General features: G+C 44.9%; 2 protein-coding genes across 3 annotated transcripts in view; one reads left to right on the top strand and one right to left on the bottom strand.

Moving 5' to 3' along the window:
- Window positions 1–21,003, top strand: part of LOC114875078 (protein Skeletor, isoforms D/E-like) — a 226,049-nt gene that overhangs the window by 64,029 nt on the left and 141,017 nt on the right. Inside the window, 1 exon segment of the mRNA XM_029184999.2 lies at window positions 17,061–17,138. The gene's annotated coding sequence lies outside the window, so the exon portion shown is untranslated.
- LOC114875090 (complexin) overlaps window positions 1–21,003 on the bottom strand; it is a 174,928-nt gene that overhangs the window by 48,363 nt on the left and 105,562 nt on the right. The window lies entirely within an intron of this gene.

The raw sequence follows: 21,003 nt of genomic DNA, 5'->3' as shown, positions 1-21,003 counted from the left end.
TACACGTACACGTTTGATCCGAGAACGCGTCGTTTGTTCAAAGGAACACGAAAGGCAAACTTCGGACAGGTTTATTCCGTCAACATCGGAAATATTTCGGGATTGTTTTACGGGGGCTGGTCTTAATCGTTTGACAAGATTCGAGGAAAGTTTCGTTGGCAATATAATGAGCGGTGCAGCTGGGCTCGTTCGCGAACGACGGGATAGAAATTATGATACGGATGAAAGGCGAGCGTAGGTGGACGTGAAATCCAATGCATATGCAAAAGAACGGGCTGTTTCCTTTTTTCGATGCGGCATCCGTGAATATTCATGAACTAGCGCGGGAAAAAATTCTATGTAATTTCAAAGCCGCGTTCGCCAACGGCCAACGAAACTCAGCTGGAACGTAATGACCGATGTAAATCTCGGGGACACTGATAGAACCGCGATTCTTTTTCGGTTTGTTGCGAAAATAGAAAGCCAAGCAACGATTGCTTGATTCGCCGGTACGCGAATAGAAACATTTTCTTTCATGATTAGCATGAAACTAATGTAAAATTATTTGACGTGAACCGACAGCTTTCCGTATGCGAATTTATGAAAATTCCTCGTGTAACGAATATCTTTGTAATACCATAATGCATACGTCGTGTAACCCGAGTAAATCCTTCCGTGGCAAAACCAACACCATCGTCGAGCCAGTGAAAGCAATTTTCTCTGGGAACGGGGGCTTCACCGAAAAAGAAATTTATCTCTCCAGAGAAATCACCCGTTTCCGTTTGGCCCACGATTTTCGGCTCAGCCTGTACACCGTTTTCCCTTTCCTTTTATCCTCCTCGCCGAACGATCCACCGCATTTTTTTTTTCTTCCCTATCGTTCCTTTGCTCTTTCTGTCAGCGGATCTGTCCCGCATCACTTCTTCACGGAATCCTCGTGAAAAATGGTCCTCGAGTGGATCCGACCGGGCAAAAACTGGTGGAAACATGGAAACGATGCGCGAAAAAGACGGTGGAGCTGCGTGGAGGGGATTGGGCTCGTAAATTATTGGGTCATCTCATAAATATCGCAAAAAAACATGAATCGCTTTCTTCCTTGGTCACATTTCGTGGACAAACGGTTTGCAGGAAAAGTGGGTCGAACAAAGATGGAGCAGTTGGCACACTGGCGAAATTTCCATGGAACAAGATACCGCGATAACGGGTCAGCCAGTTTTGTCCGCGTTTCAGGAAAAGAAGCCGAGAAGCGATCGTGAAACGGCTCGATTACAGCCGGCTCACTTTGTATCACCGTGAAACATGCAAATCGAGCTTGCCTTGTCATGGAAATTCAAACGATACACCAACATACCCCCTCCCGCCACTTCGTTATCCGCGAAATCGTTATTCCAACCTTGGACCAGAAACTCTTCCATCGTGAAGGAATGCCGTTTGAAATTGCGGATTCCTGTCGTCCCGCTGTGGACGACCATTCAAAACGGGATATTGTTATGTAATCTCGAAAAGTACGCGATCGTTCATCTTCGCTAAAGAGGATCAAGGAGATAAAAGATCCTCCTTGGCTCTTTTAATGAAAATCAAACGAAAATAATTCGCGTAATCTCCGGTGCACATGCGAGATCCCATATTTCAAGCATTCATCTCGTCGCATCAAGTTCATCCGGTTAGACTTAACGAAGAGCGATCGTTTCCATTTTCAATTTCTCGAGCCAGTAGCTTTTTTCGAATAAGGAACAAAAATCATCATCGTTTCGAGCAGTCGAGTGTCGACGGCTGGTTATCTCAGCGCGGCAAGCATCGGGGACACAATAACGAATCGGTTCACACTCGAACCGACGCGATTCGATCGAGTGTTGAAAGGGGGATGGATCGTCGCGTCGCGACGCCTTCGACGACGCTACATTTACTCCTGTAGGTTGCTTAACGTATTACCACCGTGTCACGGGCAAATATGTCTGCTCTGGCATGTCGCTGGCGTATCTGGTGTGCCAGCTTTCGTTACGGTCCAGCCGTTAAGGCGATGGCTTTCGTTCATTGCTGCGGAAAGCAGATAGGCTCTTGGACCTAACCGTGTCAAGCACGCGTCTGTTCGCACGCTTCAATGACCGTAGAACGCACGAAAATTCTCCATTTTCTCGTCCGTCAACCACAAACTGGCCGTCGCGATTGGCTATCTCGGGGCTGGGCTGGGTTTCTTCTTAACGATTCGATGGCGACTTGTTTTCTGACCCAGTTGTCTTTCGGATAGAGAAACGTTTACTTTCTGTAATGAGCGGGTTATGAGCGGAGGATGGGCCTCTTCTTTCCTGTGATGGCCGCAAGGTGTCGCGCGTGTAACTCCATCCTTTCTCGCAAATGCTCCATCACGGGCCTTGTTACTACAGAGCGATCCTCTCGCTAGTGGACTCAAAGGAAGTGCTGCCACAATAGCATAAAGTGGCTCAAGTCCTTTTTCTGTCATCGATACATTCATAACGGTCCATTCATAACGGTGTGGCGGCATTTCCTTTGAGTCCACCAGCGAGAAATTTAACCTGGTCCGTATACAGGGTGACCTTCTCGCTGGTGGACACAAAGGTAAATACTGGCGACAACGAACCCCTTGACCGCACCATGAAGACACACACAGAGTCGTCTCGGCCCGGGTAGGTCCCCACTGGCACGGGACCGTCCACGTCGCCCCACTGACGTGTTCTATGTAGTAGACGGTTCCCGAGACGAAACGCTATAATTTCTGATAATTCGAGGCAGGGAAAATGTGTTAGTATATGGTAAAGAATCATAAGGCAGAGGTGGTTAATTCCTCTAATCGACGAGGGTAACTGATGCGGTTCCGTTGGCCGAACTTTCCGACCGAAGCGCAAACTTTTCCGAAAGGTTAGCGGGTTGCCGATATTCCAACCGAGACAAACTGCAGTTCGGCTTTATCGCTTTACCTAACTCGTCTTACAGCACCTCGTTCGTCTTCCCTTTCCGATTTCTTTATTTCCAAACTTTCGCGAACGATCGATAACACCATAGCGGTCCTATCGACACCTTTCGACGTCTGCTAATTTTCCAAAAGATACCATTAGTTTCGGGCTTTGAAATTGCTTTTGGAAAAGCCGGCGTTAGATCTTTAATAAAGAGCATGTAAGTAGGTCACGTGGGCCCGAGCACGGTGGAAAGCTTAACGTCCGGCAGATGTGTCCGTCCATGGACTTGACACGAAACTGGAGGTTGTAAGATATTGTTAGTAGAGTTGTTAAATCCCTTTCCAGCTGCTCGCAGCGTCGAGCTGCTAATTCATTGTAAATTTATACAATTAACTCTGTCAGAGCTGGTTTCCGTGACACGACACTAGGCGGTGGCTTCGTTTTCACGGGTCCTGTCAGCCCCAGTTTACTCGCTACTCTCTCTCTCTCTTCTTCTACTCGACACCCTAATTAAGTTTTAACCCGGCTCCTTGTAATTTCGGCGCCGTTCATTTTTCAATTATTCGCTGAAATTTCATTCTTAACGCGTATCCTCGACAAACTGGGAACGAACAAGACGAGCAGAGATTTTCTAAATTGCGAGCGAGATGCCAGCCACGTTTAAGGCTCTCGTCAAGTGTAAACGATATTAATTGGAAATTAAATTATCCTTTCGCCGCGAACTTTCTTCGATACTTGGAAAGTACCCTCTCTAATGGTAGCTTGTTTCATCGTTGAACTTGAATCGTTGCTAGACACCTTTGCGAAGTTAAAAATTCAGTTAGTTCGATCGCTATTAATGTTTTTCACGTGGAAATATCGTGATCTAATAACCGTGGGAGCGAAGAGGGTAGAAAGCGAAGCGCTCGCTCGAGAGCAATTAAATTATACCTCGCTTTTCCTCGACCTTAACTTTCGACAGTTTAGCAAGATGAAAGGAGGAAAGGCAGGTGGCGTAATTGGTAGCCGTTGGCGCGACATCCAATGAAAACCGGAGACGTTTTGTCTGTGATTGAACGACGCGTTCGCGACTTTGTTCATTGTGCATAATTTCTGCCGTATTGTGGCCCATCAGCGGCCATTGTTTCCCGACAGACAAACGCGTTCGCGATTGCTTTGTCGCGTCGCGTCGTCGCGAACGACAATCGAGAATACACTTCGTGTTTCCCATCGTTCGGATAAAGTGCCACGATATTGTTGCCTCTTGTAATTGTCTCGTTTCATTTTCGACTGATCCGTGAAAGGATCGGCAGACGAAGGCAAGTGTGAGAGGGCAGGAAACTTGATATACCGAGTCAAACTTTCGGCAAACTCGAAGACTTTCGGTTAATAGATTCGAATCGAGTTAGAGTCTACTTAACAGTTGGAAAGTTTGTGGTCACTTGTCTTCCAATTACAATCGGCGCAAAGAAATCATTTGTAATCTATGCATCGCTAAAGATCAAGAGCGCTCGAACAAACTAACGAGAGAAAGAGGCGAGGAATCAACTTTTCAATATTTCTAAGAAGTTGTATTCGCAAATGGTGTCACGGGTGTGTTCTCTTATCACGGGAACTCGGCTGGAAATTCAATTGAACGAGGTGGGAATAAAGGAGAATCAAAGTCGCGCGAAGGTATCCATAGCTGGAATGAGAATTTCAAAGAAAGATCGCGACCGAACGAACCGTCGACGCTGCCGTGACTAACAATATTTCCGGTTACCAGTGAATCCGGCGGCTGTTGTTGAAGAGCTGCCTGCTACTCGCTCTCGTGGTTTAACAATAGGAACACGAGCTGAGTCTTGCTTATTCATTGGTATAAATCTTTTAAGCGAAAACCTCGTGGGATTTCGCGCTTCTACCTGACGAGAGTACAAATCGGATTCCTACAAATTGTATTTTCGGCTCGCCTTCTCTTTAAGGAAATTTTTTTCCTCGAAAGACGCGGAATCCTCTCGGAGAGGAATTTCACGGTAATTCGCGACTGCTTGCATCCGAACACCGTTCAAAGTCTCTTCGACTTTGCTATTCGTCACGAAAAGCCAGGGTGTCTTCGATATACGAGGAGGACTTCTCGTAAAATAATCCGTCCGTTGGGTCTCAAAATCGAATTTTCCAATTTCCGGCGAACCTTGAAACCGACGACATAAAGGCCGGATGCTGGAAAGCCTTGGAACAACCCGTTCGCCAGTCCATCTCGCGTCAACTACAGATACACGAAAACAATCTTCGTTCCCATCGGTTCCCATCGGTTCCCATCGGTCGAAAACACTGGGAATGGAAAAAGGAGACACCTGGGGTCTGTCGTTACACGTTCCACCAGTTTACAGTCCAGAGGATTCAGGATTCGTTCTCCGATTGAATTCTTCCTGCATCCTGCTACACCTAAGTCTTTCTCCTGCTCTTTACATTCGAAAGCCATTTGATCGATCGATACCTGCTTCTCGCTAAATTATAGCTTAAAAGTCAACTTTTCCGAGGTACTCGACGATTATTGCGAAACGAGCTGCGATTTCAGCGAAATGGTTCGAGTAACGAGTCTGATGCGTTACCCATCGAATCCACTTTAAACACTGTCCTTGCACCCCCGAAACTGATTTGTCAGCTACGAGCATTGCAACGTTCGGTCTATTTGATATGCAGCAACCTAATAATTACCAAAGCGACGCTGAAAAATGTTTGACCACCGGTATCATCAGCTATATTTCACGAAGCAGGAAAATTCAAACGTTCAAAGACTTTAACGTTTATTCGTTCAAACAGCGAAAACAAATATTTATTCGATTGGAAGTAGGATGAAATAGTTGATCAATAGTAAGCGGTAGCGTAGGAGGTAAAGTTTCTATCGCGGTAAAATCGTAAACGCAAGCGCGCTGGGTCAAATTGTCGTCTCGTTTAGCAAGTTTGAGGCCCGGTCAAATTGCATCCGCTCGGATTAGGGAAGTTCCGGTCGGGTTTGGTAGAAGAGGGTGGCAGTTAGGCGTCGCTACTATTGGCTCGCTCGAAGGAGACCGCGAAACTTTGCCAGTGCTTCTTCCCGTGTGCTGTTCTCTTCTACCGGAAGTTACCTCTGGTATCCATCGGAGCCAGGGCGACCAACTTCGCCCGATTATTATTCGGGAAATTAATTCACGGCGGGTGTGTATGTATGTGTGCTTTATTGAAACGCGACCAGAGCCTGGATTAAACCGAACTCATTACCTTTGGCTACCTTAACTCAACGAGGATCTTCTGCTCGAAGTAACTTGCTTCTTGCTTCCTGCGACGCGTGCTGTTTCAATTTTATACGAAAAGAAATCGATTTCGGATTCCACGTACAGATTACGACGAATCCCAATAACGCGGAGAACAAAAATCGCGGTTCTAACGTGTTCTCATCGGGCGAGAGAACCAACGCGAATGTCGATGGAATACTCTTCGAAGGAGATTAAGGTCTAGGTCGTGAAATCGCTCACCCACCCGCGTTCGCACACGAAGAACAGAACAAGCTCGCTAATGCGTAATCCGAATTAATAACACGCTCGCGTGTTTAAGCTCGACCGGAACATCTCTCGAGCCGTGTGCTTGATAAACGCGTTTACTCGACGCGTGTACACCAGCTTCCTATAAATTTGATCAATCGGTAAACGCGTTAGTCGTATTATCGTCACTCTACTACTACAATCTTGCTTTATCGTTATTGTATCGACGTTTTACGACGTGTAAATTTGGCAAATTCGTTTCACCCTCTAAATACGTTGCAATTGCAAACAATAATTTATATCAAAAGCGTTCAGCATCGAAATTCGATGAAGCGTACGATGTTTCGGCAGGTTGTTAATAATTACACGCTCGTTGTAAATCGGATTTTATTGCACAGTTGCAGCAAGGTTACTTTTAACGCCTAAACGAGACAAACTAAAACGTCACTCAGACGACGGAGGTTGTTTAAAATAAAAAAGAAAAAAATAAGGGAGTATAATCGTTCTCGTTCCTCGTATCCAGGCACTATCTCTCCGCTCCGTTTCGAGTGACATTTCCCACGAATTAATAACCGTCCGGAGTTTTTAACGCACCATCATTTTTCTTGCGAGGAATGAATTTCAACGTAATCCCGGGGTAATTTTCCTATTGCGACCGGCTGCTGGATACGGGCCAAACGCTTCCCCGCTTTTTGCCATCGTTTCACGCTCCCGCACACCCTGTCATTTCGTTTTCGCCAAATTTCTGGCCTCGATTTCTCTCCTCTGTTTGTACGTATATTTTAATTAGCAATTTTTTTTCTTTTCGTATGTCTCTTTCAAACAACGCGTGGAAATATACGTTATACGGGTGTTCCTTTCTTTTTTTCATTAAAAGCTTACACCCACATGCACCCTTAATGAAGGTGAAAATAAGAATACTAAGGGGGTTCGGTTCGCACTCTAGCTCGAGCGAGAAAAAGAAAAACGACGATATCTCGGTCTCTGGTGGAATTTAAAAGTACGCGAACAAACGTGCGAGGCAGTGTAAATAGCGGTACAGGTTCACACAGTTTTTCAAGGGGCCGAAGGATCTTTGGATGCGGGCCAGATAGTTCGCTTCCACACCGACAGCACTGCCAACTTCCTCTTTTCTATCCTTTTATCTATCCTCTGGCTGAGCGTTCGCTTTTGTTCTCGGTCGGCGGGCAACCGCCGCACCGCGAAATAGAAACGAAGAGGAAAGTTCGAATCCGACCCAGTTTTCTTAACGGGAAACGCGAGCAACTGCAGCGTTCCGTAAAAAATTTATATTCCAAAGAAGCTCCCGGACGAATTCGAGCGATCGTATCTCTTGGATGGAACTCCATCGACCAATTTATCGACGAAAAATCAGTCGCCAGGAGGAAAGTTCGAAGGGAGTAATGTACTTGGAAAGGAATCAAACTTGACGGAACGTACCTGAAAATTCTTCTCTCATGGGGCGAGCATCGTGAACACATGCAAGTGAAAAAGGAAAACACCATCGATGGAAGGTGTACAGGGCAAAGTCGAGTCAGAAGCCATTATGCTAGATTAAATTGGAATTTGCATTACGATGGCCCGCTGGGACACGCTCGAGGAACACGCACGCACCGTTGGGACCGTCGGAAAATTACGATGCCTCGTAACAGACACGCGTATCGACGAGTAACGAACAATAAAGGCGTAGGAAATGCGTCGCGACGAGGAAGTAATCGATGAAAAATCGACGATCGAACGTGGAGAAAAAATGATAAGATGAAATTAAAGAGATTCGAGGGCGCTTCCGCGTGAATTTTCTTCCTGGTCTTGAGCCACCCTTGAATTATTCAGCAGCTAATCGAACCGAGTCCAACGGAAGGAGATAGGAAGGAAGGGGTGCGGAGGACAAGCAGCCTGTTTTTCATTATTCATTTTACGCCTCTCGTTTCCGTGTTTGATGTTTTATCTCGAACCATTAGCGTAATACCGGTGGCTGGTGTTAATAATTAAAATTTGGCTTTGGGGTCGGAGAAACGAAGGGGTGGCCGTGTCGATGGGATCGTCGAAGGGTCGAAAAACGTCGACGAAGGCGTTTGAAACGAAGGGGATCCTCGGATACGATTAAAGGTGATCCAAGGTGATACGTTCCTTCCAAATATTTTCGATTCCCCCTTCTTTTCTCCGATAGGTTCACATCAACGTCTCCATCGTGTCGAAAGAAATATAGAACGCGTTAGACGATAACAGGCCCCGCTAGAGGAACGGTAAGCACAACGAAACACGCGATAAATCACTCGGACAATAACGTCGTAATTAACGATGACTTATGGACTAGCTTTTGCGCCGACCACGACCACACATATATAATACCCGGGCAATTATCGCAAGGTATACCATCCTTCTCCTTCTCGACGTGTGCCATGTACCTTGCACGTATGTTCTTGGGGGAAAAAAAGAAGAAGGAACAATTTAAAACAACCTTTATCAAGGGGAGCGAAAAGAATAGCACGGGGTGATAAATCTTGTTCGATATGAAAAGGGTGTTAAGTGCAGCCAAGGTATCGGGGCAAGAAAAATAATTGCCTTTTCGTGTTATCCATATTTTATTTCATATTTTACTTTATAAGACATTTACGGTGACCAAATCAATCAGAAATAAGAATCGTGACGTTAGATGTATCAGGCATAAGTAGAATATTTGTCGATCAGACTGGCGAGGAATTCGATAGTGAAAACGATTCCGTTTCCCTCTCGAAGTGCACGTTCGAAAGGAATGAATTTGTTGCGGCAAGAAGCGAAGGATCGATTGGTGGAAACGATACCCAAGCTAGAACGTGTTCCTCCCTTTACTTTCCCGATAATTAAGTCCGCGTTACGTGTAATTATGCGGGTAACGAATACGGGTCGGGGGATTACATTCGCCTAGGGGTCGCCGAGAATTACTTTGCATTACACGTACGGTAGCTGGTGGCGAGATATACTCCATAAGTCGTCATTAATTATGCCGCTATTGGCGTGATTTACCGTCTGCTCGGTTAACCGGAATTACAATTATTCGCTGCTCGAGGACCGATATGTTTAGAGGAGCTTTAGAATAAGTTTGCGTGTTCGGCGACTAACGTGGACGCAGTGCCGGTTTTAGCAATGTTGGCGCCATGGGCGAGATTATCCCATTCAGGGGCTCCAAATTTTGGAGAAAAAAAGACAAGATAATAATATGAAACGATGAATCTGTAGTTAGATTGTAAAAATTGTTAAACTACATCGCAGCTTTACTAATTTAAACGGATATAAATAAATAAATACTAGGGACACCGGGCTGCGGCTCCTCCTATAGATATAGCGCCCTGGACGATTGCCCGACCGCGCCTCCCTCCTAACGTCGGCCCTGCGTGGACGAAAAGTAACGAATTAAAATGGGACACTGAAAATTTCAACAGTTTATCCTTCGTAACGTGAATTTTCATTGTGACAATCAACGCGTTAGAAACGTTAGTACAGAGTACACGCGTGCTTGGAAGATTCTGAAATAAAACAGCGTTGAGAATTTAGTTCTTGTCGAAAGTTTAACGAGCCAACTAGTTTGCAGAGGGACGTAAAATATAAATGGTAATAATACCGAGGTGCCTTCGTTTTATCCTTCCGTGGAATAATCTCCACGGCACGATGGCTGTTTAACTGTTTAATTACGCATAGTTCCGTTATAAACTAACAAGTTAATTATTAGCCTTTCATCGCTCGCGAGCTTCCAATTTATTTATTTCACGAGTTAGAATACACTTTAATCGTAGCTGATGATTAATTATTGTTGTAAAGCAGGTGAAGCCTTCGAAATTTCCATATCCCATGCAAAGTTTCTAATCTTTTCACCCGTTATTTATTTATTCCGGGGGTTAAGAGATAGTAAACGCGCTACTTGTTCAACAGCTCGCATTATTCTTGATTTCTCTAGAAACGCTTGTCCAGTTTGTTTGGGATCGTTTGTTACATCCCCTTATTCGTTAGGGAGAACGATCGAGAGAAGGTAACTTTACTCGGCGATGCCGTAAGGAAAGCTTAAATCCATTCCCCCTCGTTTTCTCGATGGAAACGGAATATTTACGAAACGTTTCTTCTTATCCTTGTGTATCTTGTTTTATCTTGTTTACCCTGGATCCAGATTGCTACGCTAACCGCCTATTCTACATTCTTGCAACGATATTTATCGGCGCCCTTATTCTTCTTCATTTATTATGCAAGCAGAAAATCTTACAGCATTTTAACAGATTTCTTTTATGCAAGATATGTAATTTGGAAATTGAATATTCACTAAAGGACAATACTGAATTCTTGATTGTTGAAAAGCCAGAAAAGCTCTAAAGCCCCCTCTATTAATTCTCTAATTGTCGATCATCGATCAGCATCGCGAAATCTTAAGTACAATGTTCGAGAAGAGGGTTGGCCGCGAAAAGGTGTCTATAATCGTGAGTCATTCATCGCGCATGATTAAAGGATCTCGAAGCTGAAAAGCTGGAAATCGTGCGGGTGGCTTTAGTCGGTCTGTAGATTTCATTAGTAGATTACTTAATCTGCATTGGTTGGCAGGATCGATGGAAAGAGTGAGCAGAGTAGCAAGCTAAAACGCTGGCATTATTTCGCGGCGGTCCGCAAACTGCTCTTTCTAAGCGTCGATCTGAAATTCCCGGGGCTTAGCCTACTTTCCACCCTTCGCTAAACCGTGGATTTATTTCCTTCCCCACGGAACCACGCCGCGCCGTCTGCTGTTTTCTACTTACTACCTTCCAACACCCTCCCAGCCCTTCTCTTCTTCCCGCCCTTACAGCCACCTTAATGCACACGTCGAAATCTCTCACCTGAAACAGACCACCGACACGAGTTTCGTTAGAAGGCTGATAAGTAAAAGATTAAACTTAAGGTTAAAGAGTATATTACATTTCTACAGTGATATAACGGTATAAAGAGTCAGACGGGACAAAAATTCGACAAAATTTTAACACCTGATTCGTTGAAAACCATTCGTACTCTTAACGAGTGCAAACCTTCACCGTCGGGGGTCTTAATTAATTTTCTGACTGCAATTACTTTCTTAGCACCGTGCACACGAGGGTGTACGCAAAGAGTTGGAATTTGCTAACAAGCAGAGTAGAGAGTAAGGAGTGGTTGGTTTCTTTTTAAATTTGAAATTGTAATTCGGTCGTGAACGTGGTCGGTATCGTAATGAAAACGGTCCTTGTGTAAACGTTGTTTCGTTGAATGCTAGACGGTGTAATGGAAATTTAACCGGTGGTTGTAGAGGTTCCGAAGGAAACCAGGAAAGAGGGTCAGGAGTTGGATGTAAATGACTGGTCTCCTTTAGAGGCGTTATGTTGCAAGTTAGAAAGCTCTCGTGAAATTCTCTCGCCTCGTTCCGTGACCTGGAACACCAGGTTCATTTGATTTTTATCTCGCGCAATAGCACTCTCTACACCTTATTTTTCATCCGTTCCGTTCTTTTTCTCTCCTCGTCCCCGAGGTCTTTTCGGACACCACTTTCGATTATTCCATATTCTAATTTCTTTCCTCTGTACTTGGAACTTTCGCTCGATTTTTCTTTTTAAATGACTTTCAAAACTTCTCCAATCCATTACTATTCAATTATGATAATATACCGCGGTATTATAAAGGGGGTTAGGTACGTTTTGGACGTCGCGGCAACCGTCGCAATGTCAGAAGGATTAAATGGCGAATTTTCCGAGTTCACCAAGTACCAAGGAGTTTTTAGAGAAAAGGAGATCCAAGGATGTTCCTGCGCGTAATTTGATCGTCTTTAAAATGTCCAAGAGAAAGACACGTCTGAAAAGTTACCGACCCACCAGCGTATGTTCCACGCGCGCGGGGTGAATTGCTTTTGCACCAGGGATGAAAACCGTTTCCGCCCGTTTTTCATCCGCTTTGCCGTGTCCTCGGGGCGGGCAGTTTCATCCCTTTGCACGACGGATTAATTTCGAGCAGTCTACACACTCGTTGTCCAAAACTTCCTCGGTTCATTTTTATTTTATTTTTTTCTCCGTCGTGTAGTCAAGATACTTTCAACAAATCGAAACTCTTCTTCGGTGGCTTCTTATTGGTAAAGGATCGAGAAGAAAGAGTCGGAGCACATCAAACGGATTAAATAAAACAGGAAGTTCGTGTTCGTTTCTTGGCGAGCTCATTCGGAAGTAAGAATGCTTCTACGTGTCGTAAAAGCTTCTTCCCGAAGCGTGCCAGGGTAGACGGATAAAATGATGGAATGGTTGTAAAAGGACCGTAAAATTTCGTACGGAGTCGGAGCGGACGTAAGTTCTCGGAGACAACGAGTATTAAAGCGTACATATTGCATGTAGGTAAATGGCGAAGCCCAGAGGAAACATTCTAGGGGATTTGGGGATGTTATATTATTTTTCAAGACTCGTACTTTTAGGCGTTTAGTAGAAGGGGCAGAGGGTTTCCTCTCCCCGGACGCCTTTAATTCGGGCCAGGGACCTCTAGGTGGCGGGGAGACGATCGGTGATCAGTGTTCTCGCTAGCGGTCGCCCGGCATGCAGTTCGAATATATAAAAGTTCCGAATTGCGGTGTGATAGGTGTTTGGGGCAGGGGGACCACAAAGTTGCCGTTCGGGGCCTTGCAGCCATGTGGCAACCCCTCCTGCCCGTGGTGTGGTCCAGGCACCGCGCCTATTCTGGTGGCAAACGGGGCGCTCTGGCTGTGGACGCGAAGCGCCTGGTGGGTGTAGTTGCTAACCCCAATCAGGTTAGCTTGTTAAAGTACTGTGCGTTGCAGCTAAGTTGCCGTCCAATCAAATTCGTTGACCTGCCTCCAGTCACACGTATTATGTTTATTGGCTGAGGCCCTTACATCCACAAATCTATCGCGTAACGAACGTCGCCAAGGACAGACATTGAAACAGAATGAGATGAAGCGATAGCGAGCGGCGAGTTGAATGTATTGGCGTAGAGGTAGATTCGGGGTTTACATTATGAAGAAAACAGGAGAGTTTTTACATTTTCCATAATGTAATTTCCATAAATTTTGCATAATAACAACTGTTGTCAAGAACGAAGATTATAAAAATCGCATGTTTATATAGTTAAATGTATCTTCCGCAAATATGGAAATTTTACGCCTATGCAATCTGGCCGATCACTTTTCAAGTTACGGGCTCCTGGAAGGGATTAGGTGGAGCGAACGCACAGTCACCTTGCCCCTCTGTCGGTTCAGTTTGTAGGTGCTCGGCAACTTAGCTGCAATGCACAGTACTCTGCACCGATGAGATGTTGCGGAGGCTAAGGAATGCGGGTACGATTGGTCAGAGGTTTCTAGTCACGCCTAATGCACACGCATTCTAGACCGTCGCGCGTTATTGGTCGAAACGCTCACACATACTAAGCCCGCCGCTTGCACACCGCAAAGTCAAATGGTGTAGGTGCGTGACGACGTTGGGACTAGGCGGGACAGACCAAGGAGTCACTCCTTAGCTTCCGCAACATCTCATCGGTGCACTGTACTTAGCAGAAATGAGATGTTGCGGAGGCTAAGGAGTGACTCCTTGGTCTGTCCTGCCTAGTCCCAACGTCGTCACGCACCTACACCATTTGACTTTGCGGTGTGCAAGCGGCGGGCTTAGTATGTGTGAGCGTTTCGACCAATAACGCGCGACGATCTAGAATGCGTGTGCATTTCTGCTAAGTACAGTGCGCCGATGAGATGTTGCGGAGGCTAAGGAGTGCCTCCTTGGTCTGCCCCGCCTAGTCCCCTCGTTGTCACGCACCCACACTATTTGACTTTGCGGCGTGCTTAGTATGTGTGAACATTTCGACCAATAACACGCGACGGTCTAGAATGCGTGTGCATTAGGCGTGACTAGAAAACTCTGACCAATCGTACCCGCATTCCTTAGCCTCCGCAACATCTTATCTCTGCACAGTAGAAGCGTCCTAGACCAAAATTCCTTACACGCCGACAATGAGTCGAGTGTTGAGTCTTCCGTACCCGCTGATGACCTACCCGGCGCCACTTTGTTGGGGGGTGATTGCTGGGAGGTGGATCTAATAGCGCCGGTATAAGTGCAAACTTAGGAACGGCAGAGCGGTGTTTAACCCCACAAGGCTCCTTAAACAATAATCTGTCCGGGAATGGGGTCGTCGATTGTCAGCCCCACTGGACGAGTCTGACAGATGATCCCGGGACGAAAAACGCCTTTTTCTCCCCTCTCCTGCATACTGTAATTCGACTCAAAGTACCATTCTTGTTGGTACGTTTAAGGCTCGAGTAGCGAGCGTGTTGCAATGCGTGAAAAAGGGAGCGAAAGGATCGTTTTATAATTAGACCGTTAAATGGTTCATTAGCAGGCAAAGTGGAGTTGTATGGAAAAGGCATTAGTTAGAGGTTAGGGGAAAGGAAAGGCGTAGTGGGAAGAGGTCAAGAAGGGGAGAGGTAATAATGTGTAGGGTAAACCTTATCGCGGGGAGCACGAGCGAAACAGGGAGCAAACATCGGCCACAGAGGGAAAGGGAGGCCGCAACTGGATAGAATGGGAAATTAGAGGTGTACAGGAACGGAAGGGAAAAACTGGGTGGAAGCGAGGAAAAAAAGAAGGAGAGATAAGCGTCATTTATATACCGGCTAGCAAAGAGAATACCGAACGCATCCGGCCTGTATACCATGTTCCCTTTGATGTCTGCAAACGTATATTCTGTATCTTCCCTGGCAATTTCGGATGAAATTTATTCTCTGGAGGGGCGTACCGAACGGAAATGTTACGACGGAAGGACGAACAAATACGATTTCCGGAAAGGACAGGTAACCTGTCGCTACCTCTGTTGATGCCTTCGTTCATCGCATTAAAAGCTTTCCCGCCGGATTTATGGCCTCGCCATTTATTCACGAGTTGTTTCAGTAGCTTCATGTTGATTCCAATGTCGCGCGGAACGAGACGTCCTGTTCGTTGAGTGTTTGCTCTTTTATTTTTTCATGGAGAAACGTTTTTGCGAGCAACGATTATACATTTTTATTTGTAACCGGTTGGTTGCTCATTAACCTTTCGCAGTCGCGTTTGCCATAGTTGAAAATGTTTTTTCACAAATTCGGGATGACTCGGGATGATAAATATTCAGAATGACATTCGTTAATTCTTTTGAAAAACAAGAGAGGCGTTCGGATACTTGTTGCCTGTCGATTGATTCCGCGCGGTATTTACAGAGAATTTGTTGCGTTCAGGTGTCGGCTAATTAATCTACACATCTTTGTTTCACATCCAATTAATTCCCGTTATTTGTCGGCGTGAGAAAATTGCAAACAGTAGATAGCGAACCGGCGCCGCGTCTTTCCCAATTAATCGATCGGTCGGCCGTTTAATTAGGCGGCTTGTTAACGAAAGTGTCTTCGTTAAAATATATTTACCGTGACGCGATAATACCCGTGCTCGGGAAATTAAAATATGTCAACACTGCTTTCCCCGGGGGGCAACGTTCAACAAAGACTACTCTATTTCACCTTTCATCGGCGCCAGAGCTTAACCCTTGCTCTTTTCTAAATAAAGATCTAACCCGAATACATCATACCTACGTAGAATTTCATGTAAATCAGACGAATGGAGCGTGAAGGAAACTGTTCGTACAAGTTTCGGCCACGGTTCGGCTAACTTTGGAACGCGAGACCGACTTTCGTTCATGTAAATCGCGAATGAAGAAGAACTAGAGGCAGAGGCCCGGTGGTTGCATCGTGGAAAGCCAAGAAAGGCTGCTTGCTTCCCAGTTAGGCCACGGGACGATATGAAAAACTTTGAACGTCAAACTCGACGGCCATTAATCTTAGTCCCCCGCAAACATCGATCCTCGACTTTGTACACGAATACGTAATGTTCAGTTACCTCTTGCCAAGTGGTTGGCTTCGCTAGATTGCCAGCCTCCTTTCAACCGCTTGCTGACTCTGCTACCAACATTTCCCTCCCGAAGTAATTCAGATATTTCTTTTTCGGTATCCGGTTGCGCGTAGAGGCCACGTGTTTGGTAGTTTTCCAGTGGAAGGCAGATATGTAAGCAAGAGAACGCGAAAGGAAGCCCCGGCTTCATCGTAATGCTCTTACGATGTAACCGAGCTATAATCTGCGACGGGAAGACCTATTCGAACAATCTGTCTTTATCTTGAAAGTTGGTGGCGACTTTTCGAGAGGCAGGCAGACGGAAAGCGCAGGAAACTTTGGCCTCGTGTAACTGTCTCCTTTGTCGAGCTCAATTGATTTTTATTACTCCGCTCGCGGCAGAATAAAATGTACTTTTATTTCGTCCGTTGAATGGACGACGACGACGACAGACTTTATGGCGTTTAATATAGTAGAAGAGACTTTGGCTAACAACTACTCCTTCTTCTCCCTATCTTTTTTTCGCTCGGATACACAGCGTTCATTTTCGTGGAAATTGGTCACGATTCGACTTTTACAAGAACTAACGAGATTCTCCGCTAACCTTCTTGGTTACACAGCTACCATCTTGTAGAAAAAGTAAAATATACATTTCACTGTACTGAGGAACTTGATTGTCACGGTGAAAGCAGACACGATTTTCCTACTTTGGTTATTTAACTAAATTAAATTGTTCCATCACCGCTTACTACCACGCGTATTCTACGCGCGTTAAACTTTGCGTTTCTATCCAAGTTCTACAATAATGTTTCGTTTGTTTGTTTCAGCGCGAGACAAGTAGATGAAAGAAGAGACAGAGTTGAGTTCCTGTCTTCATCATGGAAGGACGTTTGCGTGTTCATCGGGTGAGTGCATTTTTCAAAAAACATCTACAGTGGCTTGGAAAAGTATTAGAATACTATTTAAAACAGAATACCTCATTTAAAATTGGACCAAATGACTTGAGGTTTTTTGATTAAAATTTCTGAAAATTCGCGTTTTTCGGAAATTTTAATTACAATAAAACCTCGTTTATCTGAGGTAATGTGGGGAGGAAGTCCCTCGGATAAGCGAAAACTCGGATAACACGGAAGAAATAAAAAATTCGAAAATTTTAATTGTTTTTTATGTATTTGAAATGATAGAATGAAATTTAATCACAAAAGTATATAAAAGTGGAAATCTAACTACGCGCGTACAGCATAGGCATAGCGGTTTCATCCGTTCTATCCGAGTTTTTCCGTATTATCCGAGCATACACCTCAATTAATGCGGAGTGCTCGGATCAGTCCGTTGTCTCAGATAACGCGGAGGCTCGGTTGATCGAAGGCCACATAACTTATTTGAATCTACGAAAGACATATTTTAAATCTTCATTACATGCTCACATAAAAAAGTTGAAAAATTACCCTTCGCTATTTTCTTTCACGATTTCAACAAATTGTAATTTTTTAAAACGACAACAGCACATATCTTACTAAATTAATTTGTATAACTTCTCAAAAAACCTCAAGTCACTTGGTCCAATTTTAAATAAGATATTCTGTTTCAAAGAGTGTTCGAATACTTTTCCGAACCACTGTACATAAAACGCGACGCCGGGAACGTGAATTACAGAGAGGGTGAAGTGTATAAAATCGGTTCCAAATTCTTCAAAAAAAACACTTAATATTTTCTGAAGTTATTCTGAAATAAAAGTGGTAAAGTATAATTTGTGGATGGGAGCGATTTTCAAAGCACCACCCTATATACTGAACGATTTATCGGGCAGAAAGCCACAAGCACCGGTATCGATCACAGGAGAAGGAGAGAACGAAGCTCGTTTCGCGAGCAATTTGTATCTTTGAATTATTTCGAGACGGTGTCTGTGACAGGCCGAGTGTCGGACCATTCAGGCATCGAGCTTGTATCAGGAACAGGATCTAGCTGTGCTTAGAGGTTCGATCCTTAAACGCGGTTCCTTGCTTTCTACCCCTAATTCCTTTCATTAGACCGTAGCTACGGAGCTTTTAGCAACACCGAGGGACGGTTATTCCTTCGTAACTTCGTTTCTCCTAGGTGTCGCGTTATACAAATTGGTCCATCACTCAAATTACATTCCTTTGAAAATTCCACTTCGACGTCCTTAACACAGATGGGGGAATATTAAAGCTCTGGAACTCGAGATCTTCGTGGAATTTCGATGGGAAATGGGATTTTGAACGGTCCATAGTCGATACATTCACGATGGCACTTGTCGTCGTTCGACGGGTTCCTTCCAAATTACTGCTTCTTTATTTTATTTTTATATCTACACTTTATCTAGGTTAGATTCCTTTAGCCCCTATCTCCTACGAATTCCAGCGACACTTCGCAGCCGGTATAATTCGTATTTCACGCTTATCCCGGGTAAAATATTCGTATCGTAAACCCGGGCTATTAACGCGACAGTAGGTACGTTTCCAGTGAAAATTATGGCATATTGAAACAAAGAAACTCGGACCCAACGGTGCGCGGTAACGCAGCGGGGAAACTTTCGTATTCGAAAAGTTTCGAAATCGTTTTTGTTTAAAAATTTCCCTCGAAAGTAGGAAAATATCCGTCCAAACACCTGAGCGATGAAGTTGTAAATAAGAAACGAGATTACGTCGAACGTACATACGTTCTCGGAGACTGTGAGAAACGGAAAGGAAAACGAAGCGCGTTAAAATTTCACTTCCTCTTATGAAATACCCTGTACAAACCGTCCGACCCGGCACCCGACTGTTTCCACGTGTAAAAAGGGGTTAGGTAGCTCCACCGAGGGGTAGTCCAGTTCAGGCTGAAACACATCTTCGCTTTTTCCATTTCTTTTCCTATTTACCTTCTTTTTCGGTGTATATAAAGCGGCCGCGCACTCGGTAGCAGGAAAACGAGGTGGCGAGGAAAAGAAAAGAGAAAAAAAAAAGAAGTGGAGCAGGGAGGTTCTTTTCTTGCGAGAAGCTCCAGCTCGTCGAGTGGTGTCTGTTCTAGACACAGCTCGTGTAATCTCGCCGACGCTCTTCAGCCACGTGGTTATCCCGCGATAATGGAAAATACCAGGAAAACGAGTCAATTTACGTTACGTCTCGTACAGGCTCCCACTATCGGTGAGATTGGTTCCGTTCGTTTGGTCGTTGGCCCATTCAAGGAAGATTCAATCAGACGGACGAACGACCAGATAGACAGGACAGACGTTTTGCGAGAACCAGTTATATCACGTTAGCTGGCTACCAGATGCTGCTGCACCCTCTCTCTCTCTCGAGTATCCTGTTACCAGGAACTTGATGAAACGCCCTGGAATCTACTTGCAAATCGGAATTTAATAGAATCCCTGTATCGAGGTGAGCAGAGCTCGGCGGGATTTAATGGTTCTCCGGGAGGAGAAGAAGTAACGAGCAAGCGAGAACCGGGCAAATTATTTGTTGCCGGTGAAACCTAGGATGGCCTAGAAATTCGCGGAACGCGTTGGGAATAGCTGGAGAACAATTTGGTAACAGAGTGCACTTGCTTCGATCGGTCGATTATATTAACACTTGGTTGATCGCATATTTTACGAAATCGATGTCTCTTGAAATTTTATATTTTATTTATTTTTTTTGGATTGAAAAGGATCAAGTTTGTTACACGCCAGGGTCGTTCGAGCGATCGTCAAACCGAACGGTTGGAATTTTTTGTACGCGACCCTTTGTCCACGACAAATCGAAGCAATCGCGGTTTCTACGTGACCGATCGTAAAACTGTGCTCGAATTTTGATTTGTTCCGACGGGTGTGCTTCGAATAGAAACTCTTTCTTTCGTCGGTTTGCTAAATCAACCACCGTTGGCAAGTTTATCGGAAGAAGTAGCAATTTCGAACGATTCGTGTATTCTGTGTTAATTGGATACGATTACGAGATAATTTGAGTAAAAGGGGATTTAATTAAAGGACACATCGTCCTCGTGGGAATAGCCGTTCGGAGGAAAATTAATTTTCCTTTTATCGATCAACAATCTGGCCGTCTGTTGGCCGTCTGCTCGGCAGCCTGTTAATATCGTAATGGCGGTTTCTGGTTCCATTAAAAGGAGCATCCCATTAAAAGTAGTCTCACGCCGCGTGGCTCGCCACCCTGTGTGTTTTCGTGGCTGGTCGGGCAATTTTCTCGAAATTAACGAGACGTTGAGTACACGGCTGTGGGGGGTCGGTCGTTCATCTTATCAACCATAAAGCCCTGCTCACGTTTCGATCTCGAACGCGAACGTGATCTCTGATACACCTTCAATCTCTATTCCACCTTTTAATGAACCTTCCTTCTTTGACGGACAAGATCGTTAGAGAATTTTCGTGCAGGATACGGTAACTTGTCGGGCAGTCTTTTAAAAAATGATCACCTATCCGTAATCGATAGCGATCGTTGCACCGAATTCTCGACTCGGCAAGAACGGAAGTAAAGGGAGGCAAAGTCGCCGCTGATAGCAGCAACTTCACGAAGAAATGAGGCAGAAAATGTCTCGATCCCGCAGAGCTGTTCCACGTTCCCAGCGATTGGCCAGTGGCCTGATTTTCATGGTCGACTAGCCTCAAGATAGATTAAGTATAACCCTCGTACACCTTTCATCCACGTCTATACGTGTCCCCGTGGAAGTTGCGTCCTTTCTAACTCGCCTCTACCGACCAGATACTAATTTTCGATCGTTTCACCGCAAACAGCCGAAAAAGTGAAAGACGTAAAATATTTCACGATAGGTCCGGCC

Source organism: Osmia bicornis, chromosome 9 (assembly GCF_907164935.1).
Source record: "Osmia bicornis bicornis chromosome 9, iOsmBic2.1, whole genome shotgun sequence".
NCBI lineage: Eukaryota > Metazoa > Arthropoda > Insecta > Hymenoptera > Megachilidae > Osmia > Osmia bicornis.
Note: the sequence above shows the minus strand (reverse complement) of the source record. Positions and strands in the feature narration are given on the sequence as shown.